Source organism: Medicago sativa, chromosome 5 (assembly GCF_051527215.1).
Source record: "Medicago sativa cultivar Bolivia chromosome 5, Bolivia_mono, whole genome shotgun sequence".
Taxonomy (NCBI): domain Eukaryota; kingdom Viridiplantae; phylum Streptophyta; class Magnoliopsida; order Fabales; family Fabaceae; genus Medicago; species Medicago sativa.
Genome location: NC_140753.1, coordinates 48,403,439 through 48,421,606, shown reverse-complemented (window position 1 = coordinate 48,421,606; position 18,168 = coordinate 48,403,439). Strand labels below are relative to the sequence as shown.

Here is an 18,168-nt window from a genome sequence, read left to right as displayed (position 1 = left end):
TTGAGTACATTGTAAATTGAATACAATGTAATTTTTTGGATATATATTATTATATTTATTATAAATTAAAGTTTAAAATTTTGAACCTCCTGACCCTGGGTCCTGGCAACGCCACTGCTTATAATATGTAAAGAGTGTATGGTATTAAAATAAATAAATATTGTTAGCGCTTAAGGAGTTGTAAAAAACACTGCATAAAATTAGAATTATTAAAATTATTGAATGTTTGTTTAGCTAACTAAAGCGGTAGCGTAAAAATATTACCAAGCATTATATTTCATTATTGAGTTAAATATGTTTTAGGTCCCTATAAATATGTCAACTTTTCGTTTTAGTCTCTCTAAAATTTTCCTTCAACTTTTAGTCCCTATAAAATTTTCAACCTTCACTTTTGGTCCCTCTTTTAAAGTAAACTCATATGTAGAATTCATATTATTTAATAAAAATTTTCAGAAAAATTCAAAATATTATAAGAATCACTCCAGAAAAAATTCAGAATTTTTTAATAAAACATGAATTTAAAATGAATTTTTATATTTTTTATGGTTAAAAATTCATATTTAATTTGTGTTTTGTTAAAAAATTCTAATTTTTTTTAGGAATTTTTTTAGAATATTTTACACATTTGTGCACAATTTCATTAAAAAATATAAAAATTAAATTTAAAATAGGGACCAAAAGTAGTGATTGAAAATTTTATAGGGACTAAAAGTCGAAGGAAAATTTTAAAGGGACCAAAACGAAAAGTTGACATATTTATAGGGACTAAAAACATATTTAACCCTTCATTATTTTATAATTAATTTTCAACCTTTATTTTTTGTGGTGGTCAAAGTTTGAACCCCGGAACTTGCATATATTATACATTGTCCTTACCAACTGAGTTAAACTAGGCATGGAAACAAAACCCATACCCGCGGTTACCCACCCGAACCAAACCCAATTTGACGGGTTTTCCCCGTTTTGACTGGGTTTGGGTATGGGTATGGGTTTTCCCCGATTTCAAAACACGGGTATGGGATGGGTAACGGGTATATAGGTACCCACCCCGAACCCATACCCAAACTCGTCCCAAATGTAAAAAATTATTTTATGTTGATATGTCATTATTTTATTTGATAATTGTCATGTTAATAAAAACTACCATTGATATTTAAAGATTAACTAAATCATTCCGTCTAACAAATGTTAAAGTGAGCGCATTGTTGGATAATGTATTACAACATTGCTCTTGGGGATGCAAAAAAACTTCTCTTTTTAAATAAAAAAAAAATTATTCAATGCGGGGATGGGGATGGGGCGGGGATACCCGAACCCGTCGGGGACGGGGATGAGATTCAATTTCTCATCCCCTTTGGGTATGGGTAGGGTAACGGGTAAGTATATGAGAATCGGGTATGGGGACGGGGAAGGTAAAACCCGTCCCCACCCCGCCCCATTGCCATGCCTAAGTTAAACTCTCGATGACAATTAATTTTCAACCTTTGATAATAGAAAAGAAAAATTTTAAAAATAGAGACTTAAAAGTACTTTTGGTCCCACTATTTACATTTTTTTTTTAAACTTTTAGTCCTTTTTTATAACCAACTCTTTGGTCACCAGTGCCAAGTAGGCTCCACATTAATAATGAGTGTGCCATTAGCACCGTCATTTCCATGTTCAATTTATTTTGTTATCGATTTAATTTAATTAAGAAAATATATTTAAAAAATAGAAAACATTAAAATTTTATTAGAAATTAAACTAAATTGGGCATAAATAGAAACCCCGGTTTAAGTTTGCCCCCAAATTGAAATCGAGATAACAAATAACCTCAATATCTTCAAATTTATTCAATTATCTTCATTTTTCTGTCACCATCTGTCTTCGTATTTTTCGTTCCCTTCCATCATTGTCTTCATTTTCTCAGTATATCATCCATCTTAGTATTTTTTTTTGGGTGTAAATTCAGTTGCTGTAGAAAAAAAATAGACAAATGATCACCTCGTGAAAATCAAAAGAGAAAACGAGGTTATTGTTGTTATTTTAGAGTAACTAGACCTTGACCCGTGCGATGCACGGGGTATTTTTTGTTTGTTTCAATTTTTTTGACAATATAGACATCAAATTGGATAAATGTATTTTGTATTAGATTTCAATAAATACTACAATTATATTATTGAATAATTCAAATTAAAATCATTTTCAATATCACAAATCAAGTTACATTCAGTCTAAAAAGAGTAGATAAGTAACTATTAAACATTCGAAAATACGATTTGGAATTGAAAGTGTCAATAGTAACCATTACAATTTAAAGCATGAGTGTGTTATTACTTAAAGCCTTAAGTGTCTTATTATTTAAAGCATTGACAACCAAGGAAATTAACACAATCACAATAGGATTTCAAGCATCAACTTTCATCAAAACTGACACAATCACAATCCACAAAATCAAAATGAATAAAATAGCATTTATATCAAAATTAGTTTAGTGATCATACCATTAATAAGTTAGTATGGACGAAATATGCATCACAGTCACAATTTTTAGGATAAATCGAAGGAAAAAAGGGAAGAAATGGATGGAAACCGCTGCCTTCTGGGTTGAGATCAAAGGAATAAGGGTTCAGAAACGTTCAATGTTCAATTCTGTAAAGAAAGAAAAAGGGATTAATTAGTTTTTTAATGAGGGTGTTTGGTATTGGATATGAGGTAGTGGAATCAAAATTATATCACAAAAACAATTATTGGCTTAGTGGTTGGAGTGCTTACATGGAACCATAATGTTGTGGGTTCGAATCCTTGCAAAGAGTTTTTTCATAAAGATTTTTTAAACCCTCAAAAAAGGCGGGATTAGGTTAAACAGTGGCGGGATTAAGTTTTTTCATAAAGATTTTTTAAACCCTCAAAAAAGGCGGGATTAGGTTAAACAGTGGCGGGATTAGGGTTAATCAGCATTGTTTAACATTTATATATACTAGACCAACGACCCGTGCTGCCGCACGGGTCATATATAGTTTAGTATATTACTTGCAATTCATTATAATATTAGATGCGAAATATTAGAAACACCGTGTCAAAGAACTCATGAGTACGTTTCTATCTTAATGTGTTTTTTTAAATAAGTTTTTCCTTGTCTGTAATTTATTTTTTAAATAAGCTTTTTCCTAGATTGTTTTTCCTTGTCCGTAATTTATTTTTTAAATAAGCTTTTTCCTAGAACGTCGACCCATGTTGTCGAACAGGTGAAATATTTGTTAGATTTATTATTTTTTTATTTTTCAGTCAACTTGATGGTTCCTCTAAATCCAATTGGTGCACCAAAAATAAACCAACTAACGAAGAAGTTAATTGTGAAGAATTTTGATCTTTTAAGATCTCCGGATGATATGTCTTTTATTGATTCACTCCCAATGCTAATTCTAGCGCCCAACCACAAAACCCTTTTTCATGAAAAAATCACTGGCTAAAGAGCAATCATGTTGGCTTCAGCTGCACCATGTTGGCTATAGATTACACGACTATAAATTCCAAAAATATTGATAATATAATCCAAATATTATCTATAATATTTCCATTGCCTTTCGAAACACCAACATTAATATCATGTTACAAAGGTTAGATGACGATAGGAAGCAAGTTGTCTTTTAAAAAACCACAGCAATTATAATATTATGATTATGATATGATTTTAGGTATTTTAATGTCACTTGATATCAAATTTACAAATCTTATAAAGTTATACTTTTTAAACAGTGAGAATAAAATTACTTATTGAAAGGAACTGTCTTATTTTGCCATTAAAAGTCTCTAACAACAGTAAATTACTTTCTAAGGACTATCTCAGAGGTGTTCTCAGATGTAAATTGAAATGTTTAGAATGATCGGTCTCAAAGTTGTCGAATTCCAATACAACTACATGCTACATGTGCTCTTAATGAAATATCAGAATAAAAACCAACATAGTATGAGCACATAGTACAAAATGCATAAAGCAATTTTACTATACTATGCATAGTATGTTATATATCCCTCCTCTGCCAGTTTCTTTTCCTCTGTTGTTGCTAGCAATGGAGCAAAAGAAGAATAAACTGGAACACAAATTTCAGCCGCAAAAGAAGAATATCATATTAACAGTCGGTCTCTCTACGACAGCTTCTGCTGAAAAAATATTAGTCATTGGGTCAATCATACAATCGATATATTAATTCAAAGCCTAATATGTCAAGAAGTATCAGAAAAAAGTAACATGAACAAAAATCCAGATAAAAGGAACAATAAAAATCTGTAAAATTGCAGTTGAAACACACTGAGATAGATCAGAACCCAAAAGGGTGCAATTGTTCTTACGTAGTAGCTGCAGTATCGAAACACCTCTACTGCACAACAACATTCCACATGCCGAAAATCATCCTTGAACTACGCTGAAAATTACCTCAAACTTGCTCCAAATTATACTGAAAATTATCTTGAACCATATCCGAATTAAGTAGAAAAAACACCTGAGAAAACACTCGATTCAGTAAGAGTTTAAATATTTAAGAGAACAACTACCAAACCACTACATTTAAACCCTTTATAAGAATATTTAAGAGAACAACAATCTTATGTCATTGACATTTATCCATGTGAGAATAATTGCAGCAAAATCTCCAATTCCTCCTTCCTCACATTAGTCAGCTTTTCAGAAATCGAAGTCCAGTTATTACAGTAAAAAACAACTACAATGACATACCTATAACATGGTCGAAGCGCCGCTACGTAGAAGCTATAGTTGTGAAATACCTCTGCTTGACACTATTAGTCCACATACCGAAACCAGCCAGGAATTCTCCAGGAAATTACCTTGAACCAACTCCAAATTATGCAGAAAAACACCTGGGAAAAACTTCTAATTCAGTATAAGTTCAAAATCCTAAAGAAAGACAATCAAGTCAGGTTACAACTACCAAACCACTACATTGAAACCCCTTATGCATTCATGCTAAGGAAAAATTGAACTAAGTACAAATCAGTAATGTAAGAATACTTAAGAGAAGAACACTCTTTTTCGTTGACATTTACCCCTCAAAAAATAATTGCAACAATATAAGTGAAACATCAAAAGCAACTTTTCATTATACTTGAAAGAAGTGGAAAATTCATCGATAGAATCAAATTAAACTTAAAATAAAGCTAAAATTAAAACTAAAAAAAAAGGTAAAGGAAAATTATGATTTCAGCCAAAATTCAAAATCAAAACTCGACACTTTAAAACTTAAAAAGGATGATATGGAGTATTGCAATGAGTTAAAAGAAGCAACCAAAATCTCTAAGGCTACCAAACAAATTTCTACGCTTGTGTATTAAAAGAAGCAACCAAAATCTCCCACAACAACAGCCACATGCAATAAATGGATATCGTATAGCATAAGAAACAAAAAGAAATAAGATCGAGAGAACATAAGAAACTACCCCTAAGAAAATAAGCCAAACCCAACGAAACTAAAGAGCTAAACCGCAGCCACCTATAGTGATAGACCAGCAGGAGACTATTACAAACAGCCAGCAAAAACATCCAATAAAAATCTATAAACAAAAGTAAAACAGTTACAGACCTAAACTAAGAGCAGAAAATAAAACCGATAGGTTGCAGTAGGAACACACTGACACGGATCAGAACGCATGGGTGGAAGAAACATTGGTATGTAGCAGCTACAATCTGAAATACCTCTGCTGAACAACAACAGTCCATATGCCAAAATCCAGCTCCGAATTATGAAGAAAATTACCTCAAACTCTCAGAGTTATGCAGAAAATCATCTTGAACCAGCTACGAATAGTTAAGCACAAACATCTGAGTATGAAAATCCAAAACATAGATTGCTTTAGCATATATTTTGGAGTTATGCTAACAAAGGCTAATACATTATTCAACAAAACTATAGAAAAAAACCTATTAATTAGAACCTTCAATTTTAAAACATGTTTGCTACTTGTGTTCATTCGATTTGTACTTAGAATAATTAATTGGTTTTAAGTGAGTCCTATAACGGTTAATAATTAATTGGTTTTTTTTAACAGCATATATTAATCACATATAAACACCCACAAAAGGCAGTCGGATAGCCAAGGAAAAAACGGGGTGCACTAACACAGCCCCTATAACACAACACGCACAACAGCTGCCAAAACAGACACCACAGAAACAGTGAACATAGCAGTAACAATTAAACCACCCAAACCAACATCTAAAGCTAAACAGCCCCAAAAACAAAAAAGCACAAATAATTGGTTTAGCTTTCAATACTACAAAACCTGAATAAAAATGCATTTGCTTACTCATATGAAAGGTTCAAATAACCAACTGATAAACTGTCAATCAACTGGAGGATATGTCGAATTCCTATTGCGATTACAAAGCTTCATAACTATGGAATATGACAAAGAAATAAAAAACTCATAAAATCACAGATAACCGAAAATTAAACAAAGCAAATGCTCCCCCGAGAAGTGTTAGAATGGCAGTTCCCCCCACTCTAATTTCAATAAAAATGTTATCCCCTATATTGTTGAAAGAAGCTAGAACAGTAGTTGGTGTCTTATATTATATGATAAAGTTACAATGATAGGAGCAAAAAGTACATAATAGATCATTTGTGAAACTTGGTTTTGACTTTTGTAATAAAGATGAATCGGTCCAACAATAAGTTTTGCAAACCTTTCATAGAAATTTTATTGCCAACAACCAAAAGAAAAAATTAACCAAATCTTACTAAAAACCCAAAATTGACAACCAAAAGAAAAAATTAACCAAATCTTACTAAAAACCCAAAATTAAAAATGAAAAGCCTCTAAATTCTAATCGTAAACAACACATACCAAGTTGGGTGGAAGTGTCCCTCCTTGTGCAAACCTCAGCTTTCGAATCCGAATCGTCGCCGAAATGCTATCCGGAAGCGTGAAAGAATCCAGAAGCTCTGCAATTACTTCAAAAATTAACAATTGAATTAAGTTCAATTTCATAGTGACAAATTTTAACCATGAAATCAACAGGAGCGATTGGTATGAGAGAAGGTAGGAAAAAGAGGAGATTTTGTTAAGCAAAGGAGCAATTTTGAAGCAGGGTTAACAGGGTTAAACAAATGGGAATTAAGGGAGAGAAGAAACAGAATAATTCAACATTGAGATGAAGCACTATGCTGCCAATACACATCCTTTTAATTCAACATTGATCCTGCACACAGAAATAAAAACAACCCTAATTAGAAATTTCAAAAACATGAATTGATTCAAGGTTGTGTTTGTAACAAAAATATGTCTCAAAAATAAGTTGCAGAAAAGAAAATTAAGAGAGAACAAAAGAGATTCAGAGAAGGGAATGGCAGAAGATATTGTCCATGGGGCTTTCTTGATTTTAATAGAAAGCGAGAGAGTGAAAACCGCAAGCAAAAGGTAATTAATCGGATGCTTCTGATAATAGTAGTAAAAAGGACACAACAATGCAAAATCAACAACAATTAATTAGAAGAAAATTCAATAAAAAGAAGAAAATAGAATCAAAATTGAAAGAAATTAGGGTTAAAGAAAGCGTAACGCACTGATGAAAGGGACGAAGATGAGAATTTTTTGCGTAAAATAAAGATCAAGTTTAGGGCCAATCTATTTCAACAACAAAATAAGGCTACAGTTGTTTCGTAATTAAGCTTTAGGTCAGGGTTAAAATAGGAAATTTAACCCCTAGGTTTAGGTTAAAATTAGGGCTAACATTAGCTTACTGGTTAACTTTTATATATAAGAAGATTAAGATGAATGTTGTGGGTTCGAATCCTTGCAAAGAGTTTTTTCATAAAGATTTTTTAAACCCTCAAAAAAGGCGGGATTAGGTTAAACAGTGGCGGGATTAGGGTTAATCAGCACTGTTTAACATTTATATATATTAAGATTAAGATGAAATTTGTACAAACTATTCTGTGACAATTTTTGGAACAATATTCTCCTATCTTCTTATTGGTAAAAAATAATAGAGAGTCCACCGACATAATAGACTCTTCTAGATGCATGTGGTACCATAAGATTCCGGAGATAATTTTACCGTTATGAATCACCGACATAATAATCACCCGCATTTATGTCATGCAGAAGCTATGTAGTAATCATCCAGCATTTACATACTTCAAGATCACATCATATGACTATGAATGCATGGACTTCAAGTAAGGATTCGACAATGCATAATTCGCCACCATAGACATTAACATAATAATCACACCACATTTATGTTTTTTTTTTTTGGTACAACACACCACATTTATGTTATTTACCAACAATTGCATTATCAATTACTTACATTCATACAATCAACAAGTCATCATTAATCCATCTATTTATAATCACCAAAAGAATCAACAACATAATCATCAACAACATTTACACCTCAAAGAAATGATAACATTCCGAATTCACATTTCACATAAAGACAAACATTTACTCACACCTTGACATCTATCAATTTAAACACCCAATCCTTAACATCTCATTCACATTCAATCATACTAACATGAATTCAAAGTCACCTACGAGTTATCTGGCCATAAAGTATTAAATTTTCAAAGTTCATCTAAGTTTATGAAAACTAGCATTTTCCGATAAATTCTCCAAAATCAAAGTAAACAAGTTCAATCGCCTCAACCGAGTACATACACAGTTCACATATGAGTGCAGTAGCATATACATATACGTTTCATAGGTCAATTCCGATAAATACCAAAATTCACATAAGTTCGTATCGTTTTATCATTTTCTAAGTTATTCAACAAAATAAGCCAAGCAAGTTCGAATGCCTCAACCAAGTATCCACACAAGTCACATCGAGCTCCAACTCGCCTAGCGAGTTACACCAGAACAGGTTACCCTGTTTTGGTTGTTCCCTCTCTGGAACTTTCAAAATTTCACCCAAAATCCCCATTTTTGATCCTCTTTGTTCCAAATTCGTCCCCAAAACTTGTACATTGGTTTATATACATCAAAAGGCAATCAAAACAACAACAAACATGGAATCATAACATCAATTTTCACCAAAATCATCATCATGCTCATTTTTCACCAAAACCCTCAATTTTTCTCAATTTTCATTCAAACTTCAATAACAACCACACCAATTCAAATCTCATCAACATACAAACATAAACAAACATTCATGAAGTGAATTCAAACATATTTCAACAACAATCACTCATCAATTCATGATTTACACTCAATTAATCAAAATTCATCAAAACAACTTATCAACAACAACTATGAAGTTTAAGCTCTTAACACAACAATTTCATGAAGTTTATCATACCCACAAATTCACATGAATTAGGAGCACGGATTTCATCATTCAAAAATCACAATAGTCACAATTAACATAAAAACACTTAAATCCATAATTGAAAATAGAAGATTATGACTTAATTGATGAAAGGAAACCGCCCCCTTACCTCTAGTCTTCAAGAATCCTAACTTTGGCTTCACTTTAGCTCCTAGCTCTTCAAACCTCAACTCTCTTTCTCTAGCTCCTCTTCTATCCTCTTGATCCACTTTCTCTCTCTACCTCTCTCAAAATATTTTGTGAAGTGAATGAAATGAGTAGAAAACCTAATTTTCCTCTTAGTGTTATGTTTATATAGTCACCACATAATTGGGCTAGGTTTCTAATTGTCTTAATAGGCTTAACATTCTTACCAGTTAATTCTCAAGAGTTATTACTCACTTAAACCGTCAAAATACCGAATAATTACCATCTCTAATAATTACCCAAACTTGCTAGTAACATATTAAAAATAATTATTCCCACTTAAAACACAAAAAATAACCCTCTTAAGAAAATGACTAATTTACCCTTGCTCACGAAAAGAACAAAATACCCTTGAGTCTAAAAATGACTAAGATATCCTTCTTAAGCCAAAATCCACTAATCCCAAATAAAATACTCACAAAGACAAATAATCACACACAAGCGCATATAAACACACATAATAAATAATTAAAATAATTCTAGCGAAAAATGGATTGTTACACTTTCCACGTATGTTGAGATCTACATGTTTAATTGTCGGTGCCGTTTTAATATACGTCTCAACATTGTTTGAATTCAGATTGATGTGATATTCTAGTACGAGAATGTTTGACATGAAATATGTATTATTGTTTTCTGCTGTTGTTGTAGGGAGCTGTTGGTAGGTGAATTGATACGTGTTGGCGGTTGATTTATTCTCTGCATTATAGACCTCTGGTTAGATTTAACTAGAGGTTGGATCTACTTGTGTTGTTTTAAATAATTGTATGACCCATTCGAATTGACCTATACTTTTGTGTAGAGTTTTTTGTTAGGTTATATGTCACTCCCCCCTTTATAATTATCTATGATCACATGGAAAAGGATCAGAGTGTACGAAGGGTATCAACAAATTTTGGTTTAATTTAAATAAAAAAAAAACGAAAGCGGGTGAGTGTGTAACTGCATAGGGACAATTTTTTCTTTTGATTAAATGTCAAAACTATGTTTAGAATTAATGAAACTAATTTCCCTTAAAAGAATTGTATAATCAATATCTTAGAAATCTCATTTTTGCATGTTTATTTAAAGATTTGTGATGTTAATCGATTCACTTGTGCACAAGTGAGTTGATTCACTTCATGAAAAATGACTTATGCTTTATTACTGGTGTGAATTGATTCACAAACTATTCCAAGAAAACATATGAATTGATTCACTTTTCAAAGGAAAAACTCTTTACAAATGTGAATTGATCCACTTAATACTCTTGGTAAACATGTGAATCGATTCACTCCCTTTTTTCTTGATAAATATTATTGACTTGATTTTATGTTCATGCAAGCAAGGTTGATGAAGCATGGATTTGTAAGAATCAAAGGGAATGGATTTCTCAATGTTGTAACTGATCAAGATCAATATCTTTATAAAATTAAGGCTAATATTGATATCAAGATTGAGTTTCATTGAATAAGGTTAAGCCAAAGAAATTGAAGGCCTAATGATTCAAGGGTGAATGGCTTCAGCTGAAGAAAGTGTATATTGGTTGTAATAATTCATCAAACCTTCAATATTGCGGTTGAAAGACTACGAATTTCGTGTGTTCTTTCTCTAAACCATTAACTCTATAATTTTGTTAAAGAATTGATTGAATTTAGTTTTGTGAAGAATTGTTTTTAAAAAACCGAAGTTTTTTATAAAAGATATAACCCATTTGAGTGGTGATGAATCAATTAAATATTTCTCAAAATCAAACAAATTAATACAACTTTTTGAAAGTAACTTTAATAAAGCTTTTGTTTTTTACATTTAACCTTGAATTTTGTTTAATTTTCATCACCTTTATGAAAGTTCTTTTTCCAAAACTATTTTTTTATTCGGGTATCTATTCACCCCTCTATATATATTCATCCATAATTACTTTACGACACGGTGTGAACTTAAAAATAAAATTTGATATGCTTAAATTGAAGGCCATGTAGATACATCTAAATTTAAGAGAGAAATAAACAAGCTAATTATAATACTCCCTCCGTTTCTTTTTAAGTGTCGTTTTAGAATTTTAACACAAAAATAGCGAAGTGTATTTTTGCACACTTTTTTTTTCTTTCTATTATACCTCATTTCAATCCACTAATAATTTTCTATTTTTTTGCGCACACTTTATCTTTCCAATAAATTTAATATGTAACAAATAATTGTTAGTTACTACTCTCTTTCTCCAACAGATTCCTATTTTTTTGCGCACTTTATCTTTCTTTCTTAACAAACAATTTTCAATTTTCTAAATATTGTGCATATCTCTTAAAATTTTTAACAAGTACTACTCATATTATTTATAGAATTTTAACTCTTCATGGAACTATTATCATAGGTAACAACATTTTGTTTAAATTTGAGGATAACAAGAAACAAATTTTGTTTTAAAAACAAAACAAACAAACTTTATTTAAAAAAACAAACTTTAGTTTTCCAAATATATAGCATTAATTAGTTTTATTGGAAAATCCAAATATATAGCATTAATTAGTTTTATTGAAAAATATAAGAATAATTGACAAAGGGTATAATTGACAAATCATACCCTTAAAATACCAAAACGATAGTTAAATAGGAACGAAAAATTCACCCTAAAAAGACATTTAAAAAGGAACGGAGGGAGTATTATTTAGTGACTTATTTATTTTATTACCAACATCTTAGATAACAAAGCCATAATTTCAATGTTTGTGAAACTACGAAAGTATATGAAAAATACAATTATTGGGAGTGATTGTAACAACTAAATAGCAACTATGAAATAATCAAGCATATTTTATATTGCATAATATTTTTACAGGTGTAGGAACTAATTCTTCGCTGCACGAGGTTTATATGGATCCAGATCAACATATATACATACATTTTCACGACACTTGATCGCGAAAAATCTTAAAGAGAGTTGTGGACATTCCTCATCACTGTCACATGGACCACCCACTGTAATGAATAAAGACAATAAACTAATGTTAATAAAACAAGACAAAATATTTTGTACAAACAAGGTAGAAAATGAAATTTGAAAAGTATAAAGAAAATAGCTTACATTCAGCACTCATTGAAACAAAAAATAGGGATACAAATAAAATCAAAGCAAACACAAGCTTGCAAGTTTTAGCCATTTTTATCTTTCTTTGCATGTAAAAAATTGAATTTTTGTTGATCGCTTTATAGTGTCTAAGGCACAAGTTGTACTAAAACAAATAAATATTTTTAGCCCTTGGGAAGTTGTAAAAACCACTTCCAAAATATAGAATTATTATTATTATTATTATTATTATTATTAAATCTTTCTTTATAACACTTACCAAAGGGCAGCATAAAAAACTTGTTAACCATTGTAATTAATTATTTTATGATTAACTTTTCAACCTTTGATAATGCATAAGTACTTATGCACAATTAAAGTTAAGGAAATTCTACGATGCAGTCACCCAAATGACTTTTCCAATAAAGTCAAATCTTTTAAATCAGTTTGTTCAAAAATCGGCTTTAAAAGTCTAAATAAAATATGGAATTTATTAAAGGACCAACAGGGAAGTGTATTTTACAACCCTTTATTTTATGTCCAAATTATCAAGATATTACACTAGTTAAAGCACAAATTAGATGGTGTGATAAAACGGCTGAATATTTTTTAGACAAATATTTATATGAAAGCCATGAAAATGAAGATCATTTTTTATATAATGAATATAAAGGATTAGCTCAAGATTTAAGAGACAAACTTAAAGAATTAGCTAGATGAGTGAAGAAAACAATACACTCACAACCAGAGTCAAAGCTTTGCTTGACGATACCAAGAAATTAAATGAGAGATTTGAAAGACAAATTTCTTTTCTTGAAACCTTACCTCAAATCTATAAACAAAATAGTTTGTTTACGAAAGATTATGAGCAAGGATTAGAAAGACCCCATGAAACTTGGGTAAATATGGAAAAAGATTTTCCGTGTTACAATAAAAATGAGAACCAAAAATATCCTCATATATATCATTCTTTTAATCCTCAGTTAAACAATATCACTGACATGATTAATTATCTGATAAAAAATTGTTGTAAACAACATTTTTCTCTTCAAGAAGGGGGGAAGAATAAGGAAAAAATCGAAGAAAAAACCTTATTTGCTAACTATAAAAAAAGAGTATAGAAGAAAACATAGAGTATCAACTCGAAAAATTAGATCAACTTATGGCTACTTTAGACATAAGTGAAAAAGATTCAATTAAGGAAGAACCGGAACCTAAAGATCTAGAAGATTTTGTCTACGACTTTAGTTCTGACGATGAATCAAAAGACGATGGAAATTTCGTTAAAATAGAACAATTAGAAATGGGCGAAAGCTCAGGAACAAAAAGAGGACCTTCTTATAATTGGAACACAGAATTCCATAGAGAATTTTCTCAAGCTAAATACCAAAGAATTCCTATGAATTATATTCCCAAACATAGTGTAAATGATGGAAGTGGAATTTTAAATATTGATTGTGTTGACAATCTTGTTCAAGCCATAAGAAATTGGTATAATAAAAATACTATCCAAATACAGTTAGATAGTGATTTAAAAGGTCTAAGCCCAAAACAAATTTTTAATTATCTTTTGTGTAGAACAGAAGGTAATGCATATAAATTTCTGGCTGAAAAACCTGAAGAAGAACAAACTGCAGAAAACAGTATGGGAATGATCAATAAAATCTTTGAATGGCTTTTAAATGAATTCAAAGGATGGCAAGATACGGTAGATTCAAATACCGCCTTTAACACTGAAAAATTATGGAGAATAATGAATTTATCCATATGTAATCCTTGTTACATAGAAAATTATATTTGTGAATTTTCACAATTATATTATGACTTAAATAAGGATACCAGAGAAAACCAAAAGGTTGTTGAATTATTTTACCAAAAATTACCTATGGCAATGTCCCAAATAATTCAAACCGAATTTAATAGTGCAGTTTCCTCAGGAAAGGTTAAAGATACTTTAGGAGCTAGAATTTCTATTCTTAGAAATTGGATGCAAGAACAGTGCCTAAAGAAACAATCAAAACGAGATGCACGAATAGGATTGTGCTGCGATAGAATCCAAAGGAAAATTGGAGCATATGGTTGTGAAAAAACTAGGAGAAAAAGAAAATATCCTAGAAGAAAGAAATTTAAAAGATTTTCCTATGATAAAAAGAAACATAGGAAGAAAAAATTCTATAGAAGAAAAAGGGAGTACCCTAGGAAAAATAAAACCTGTCCTAAAGGTAAAAAATCATGTACATGTTGGCTATGCCATGAAACAGGACATTATGCTAATGAATGTCCAAAGAAAGTTTCTAAAGAAAAGAAACAAGTTTTAAACATGATCTATAGAATAGGTTATGAACCAGTAGAATCAGATTCAGATTCTGATTGGGAGCAACAAAGTTTCTATGAACTTTGTACAGATTCCGAAGATGAGCAAAACCAAGATTTTGAGTAAAGGAAACCCTAGTGCTACCTTTATCAGAATAAAACTTCGAAAGAAGGAAATTTTAGCCTATTTAGATACAGGCGCAACATTATGTTTCGGAAAATGAAGCATATCAAGAGATTGGAAAAGGTTAGAAAAACCCAAAGAAATAATTGTTGCAGACAAATCAAAACATCAAATATGGTTTGTTTTGAGAGACATTTCAATTACCATAGAAGGTTATGAATTTTTCATACCAACAATTTATCTTCATGATTCAGGATTAGATTTAATCATTGGAAATAACTTTTTAAAGTTATATGCACCGTTTGTGCAAAATGTTAAAACTATTTCTTTGCTTTGGAAAAATTTAGCAAACCCCAAAGAAAAGACAAAAGTTATAACAACAAAAATTATAACTAGAAATGAAATTATTCAATTAATTTCTGAAAATCTTATAAACCTAAAAAGTATTTGGGAAGAAGGAAAATTCTTTTTAAATCTTGAAGAATTAGAACAAAAACTTGATACTGTATGTTCAGAAGATCCTTTGGATAATCTGAAAAATACAAATCATGAACTTGTTACCATCAAATTACGAGATACTAATAAGGAGATTAATGTAAAATATAAAATGCCTTATTCAGTGCAAGATAAATTAGAATTTCAAAAGGATATAAAAGAACTTCAAGAAAAGAAGTTAATTACTCCATCTGCAAGTCCACATTCGGCACCCGCTTTTTATGTGACAAATCACAATGAAATAAAAAGAGGTAAAGCTAGAATGGTGATAAATTATAAGAAACTCAATGATGCTACAATCGGGGATTCTTATAAATTACCACGAAAGGATTATATTTTGCAGAAAATAAAAGGATGTGATTGGTTTTCATCCTTTGATGCAAAATCAGGATATTATCAAATTAGACTTTCAGAAGGAACTAAGCCTTTAACAGCTTTTTCATGTCCACAAGGTCATTACCAATGGAATGTCCTTCCATTTGGACTAAAACAAGCACCATCTATATACCAAAGATTTATGGATAATGCTCTTAGAGGATTAGAACATATATGTTTGGCATATATTGATGACATTTTAGTTTTTACAAAAGGAACTAAAGAACAACATCTTAAAGATGTAGAAATTGTTTTAAACAGAATTTCAGAAAAAGGAATTGTTATTTCAAAAAAGAAATCACAATTAGCCAAAAAAGAAATCGAGTATTTAGGTCTTATTTTTAAAGAAAATGGCACTCTCGATTTATCTCCACATGTTCAGGAAAAGATTCAAGCTTTCCCTGATGAATTGAAAGATCGAAAACAAATTCAAAGATTTTTAGGATGTTTGAATTATATTGCCAATGAAGGATTTTTCAAAAATTTGGCAACTGAAAGAAAGATTTTACAGAAAAAGATATCTGAAAAGGTTCCATGGTCATGGACTGAACAAGATACTCTAACTGTAAAAACTATTAAAAGAAAAATTAAAGTTTTACCCAGCTTATACAATCCAACAGAAAATGATTTTTTAATTGTTGAGATTGATGCTGATAAAACAACCTGGGCAGGTTGTATGAGAGCTCTACCTAATGGCAAAGCGATACTGAATCTTGATGATTCGGGAAACTATGTTGGTGATGTAACCCATCAACAAGGAATGAAAGATACTGGAGCAACCCAGTACGCTAAGCCTAGTAGCTCGAAAGAGAAATTGGGCAAACTATCTGATTTATCAGAAAAATTAGTATCAAAAGATACTAAGATTGATTATTCTTATGAAAATATTAAAAATAAGATAAAAGATGAAGATCTTTTACTTTGTAAATATGTTTCAGGATCATTTACAGATACCGAAACAAGGAATCTAATTCATGAATTAGAAACATTAAGTTGTGTTAAAGTTTTAACAAAATGGCAAATGGAATTAATTCCAACCAGATTTTTATTAAGAACAGATTCCAAATATGTAACCGGATTTTGGAAATATGACCTTCGCGTCAATTATAAATATGGAAGACTTGTAAGATGGCAGATGAAACTCCAACCGTTTCACCCATATATTGAATATATAAAATCTGAAAAGAATTGCTTTGCAGATGCATTGACAAGAGAATGGAAGCAGCTATAAAGACGCTACAGAATTCTCTCAGACAAAAACAGGAGCAAATTGCCTCTGCAAAAAATTGTCTAGAAACTCTTCTTTCTGAAGAGGGGGAGATGATATTAACAATTCAAAACCTTGAAAAACTTTGTAAAAAAGAAACATCAATAGTTTCAGAATCCAAAAATACTGAAAACTGGGATCTACTAGGACAAGATTCTGGGAAATATAACTACTATGTGAAATACTCAGTTCCAAAAGAATCCTCAACAAACCCAACAACTGTCCTTGCAGAATTACCTAAAACATCTTGGGCTGACAAAGTCGAAGAAGATGAAAGAAAAAATGGAAAAGAAAAAGAATCCATTGATCAACAAACAAGCCAGAAGATTGATAGTCAACTTGGCAAAAAACAAGCATATGTAATTTTTGATGGACCCATGAAAGGTATCTACCAAAACTGGGAAACCACAAAACTTCATACACAAGGCAAAAATGTCAGATACAAGGGTTATGAAACTCTTGAGAAAGCAAAAGCAGCCTACAACGCTGTTTACAAGGAAGTCACAATAGCAGGTAGTATAGTCCAACCATCAAAAATGGAGACTAAAAAGAAGATATTTGTAGATAAAATTATCTATGGAGAAAGACAGTTCGTCAAAGAAGTCACCATTGGAGACTACTACAAAAACTGGAGATGGCTAACCAACTATTCAGAAGAATTAAAAGCAGAATGTTTTTATCCTAGCAACAATGGGATAGAAGTTAAAGCTGTAACAGTTCCAGGCATAGGCAAGGAATTGGTAAGATCATTCTATGATTGTGGAATGATTAAAACAGTGTATCTTCAAGAGAACACAGGAAAGAAGATCCATGAATTAGAACTTCTTCCAAAAGATATAAGCGATATCGCTTATAAATTCAACAATAACTTTGCAAAAGGTAAAGAGTTCTTTTTATCTTTTACTTCAACTTATCCATGGTTTGAAGACGATGAAGTTATTAAAGCCAGACACTTAATCAAGATTGGTATTTCAAATCATTCATATCCAACAAATGATGGAAGAGATATGGATCCAAGACCAGAA

General features: G+C 30.9%; 3 long non-coding RNA genes across 4 annotated transcripts; all 3 read right to left on the bottom strand.

Moving 5' to 3' along the window:
* Positions 1 to 1,679: 1,679 nt before the first annotated feature.
* LOC146922596 (uncharacterized) lies at positions 1,680 to 9,619 on the bottom strand. The gene is made up of 2 exons (XR_015012518.1): positions 9,447 to 9,619; positions 1,680 to 1,954 (listed from the first exon to the last, which is right to left on the bottom strand). It is a non-coding gene; the product is annotated as an uncharacterized LOC146922596 (long non-coding RNA).
* On the bottom strand, positions 3,750 to 6,757 carry LOC146922597 (uncharacterized). Of its 2 annotated transcripts, none has more exons than XR_015012519.1 (5): positions 6,304 to 6,757; positions 5,580 to 5,818; positions 4,718 to 4,860; positions 4,333 to 4,484; positions 3,750 to 4,143 (listed from the first exon to the last, which is right to left on the bottom strand). It is a non-coding gene; the product is annotated as an uncharacterized LOC146922597 (long non-coding RNA). The 2 variants fall into 2 exon arrangements; XR_015012520.1 differs by having other exon boundaries at positions 5,754 to 5,818; positions 6,304 to 6,753.
* Positions 9,620 to 12,143: 2,524 nt separating the features above from the next.
* LOC146922595 (uncharacterized) lies at positions 12,144 to 12,727 on the bottom strand. The gene is made up of 2 exons (XR_015012514.1): positions 12,588 to 12,727; positions 12,144 to 12,481 (listed from the first exon to the last, which is right to left on the bottom strand). It is a non-coding gene; the product is annotated as an uncharacterized LOC146922595 (long non-coding RNA).
* Positions 12,728 to 18,168: the final 5,441 nt, after the last annotated feature.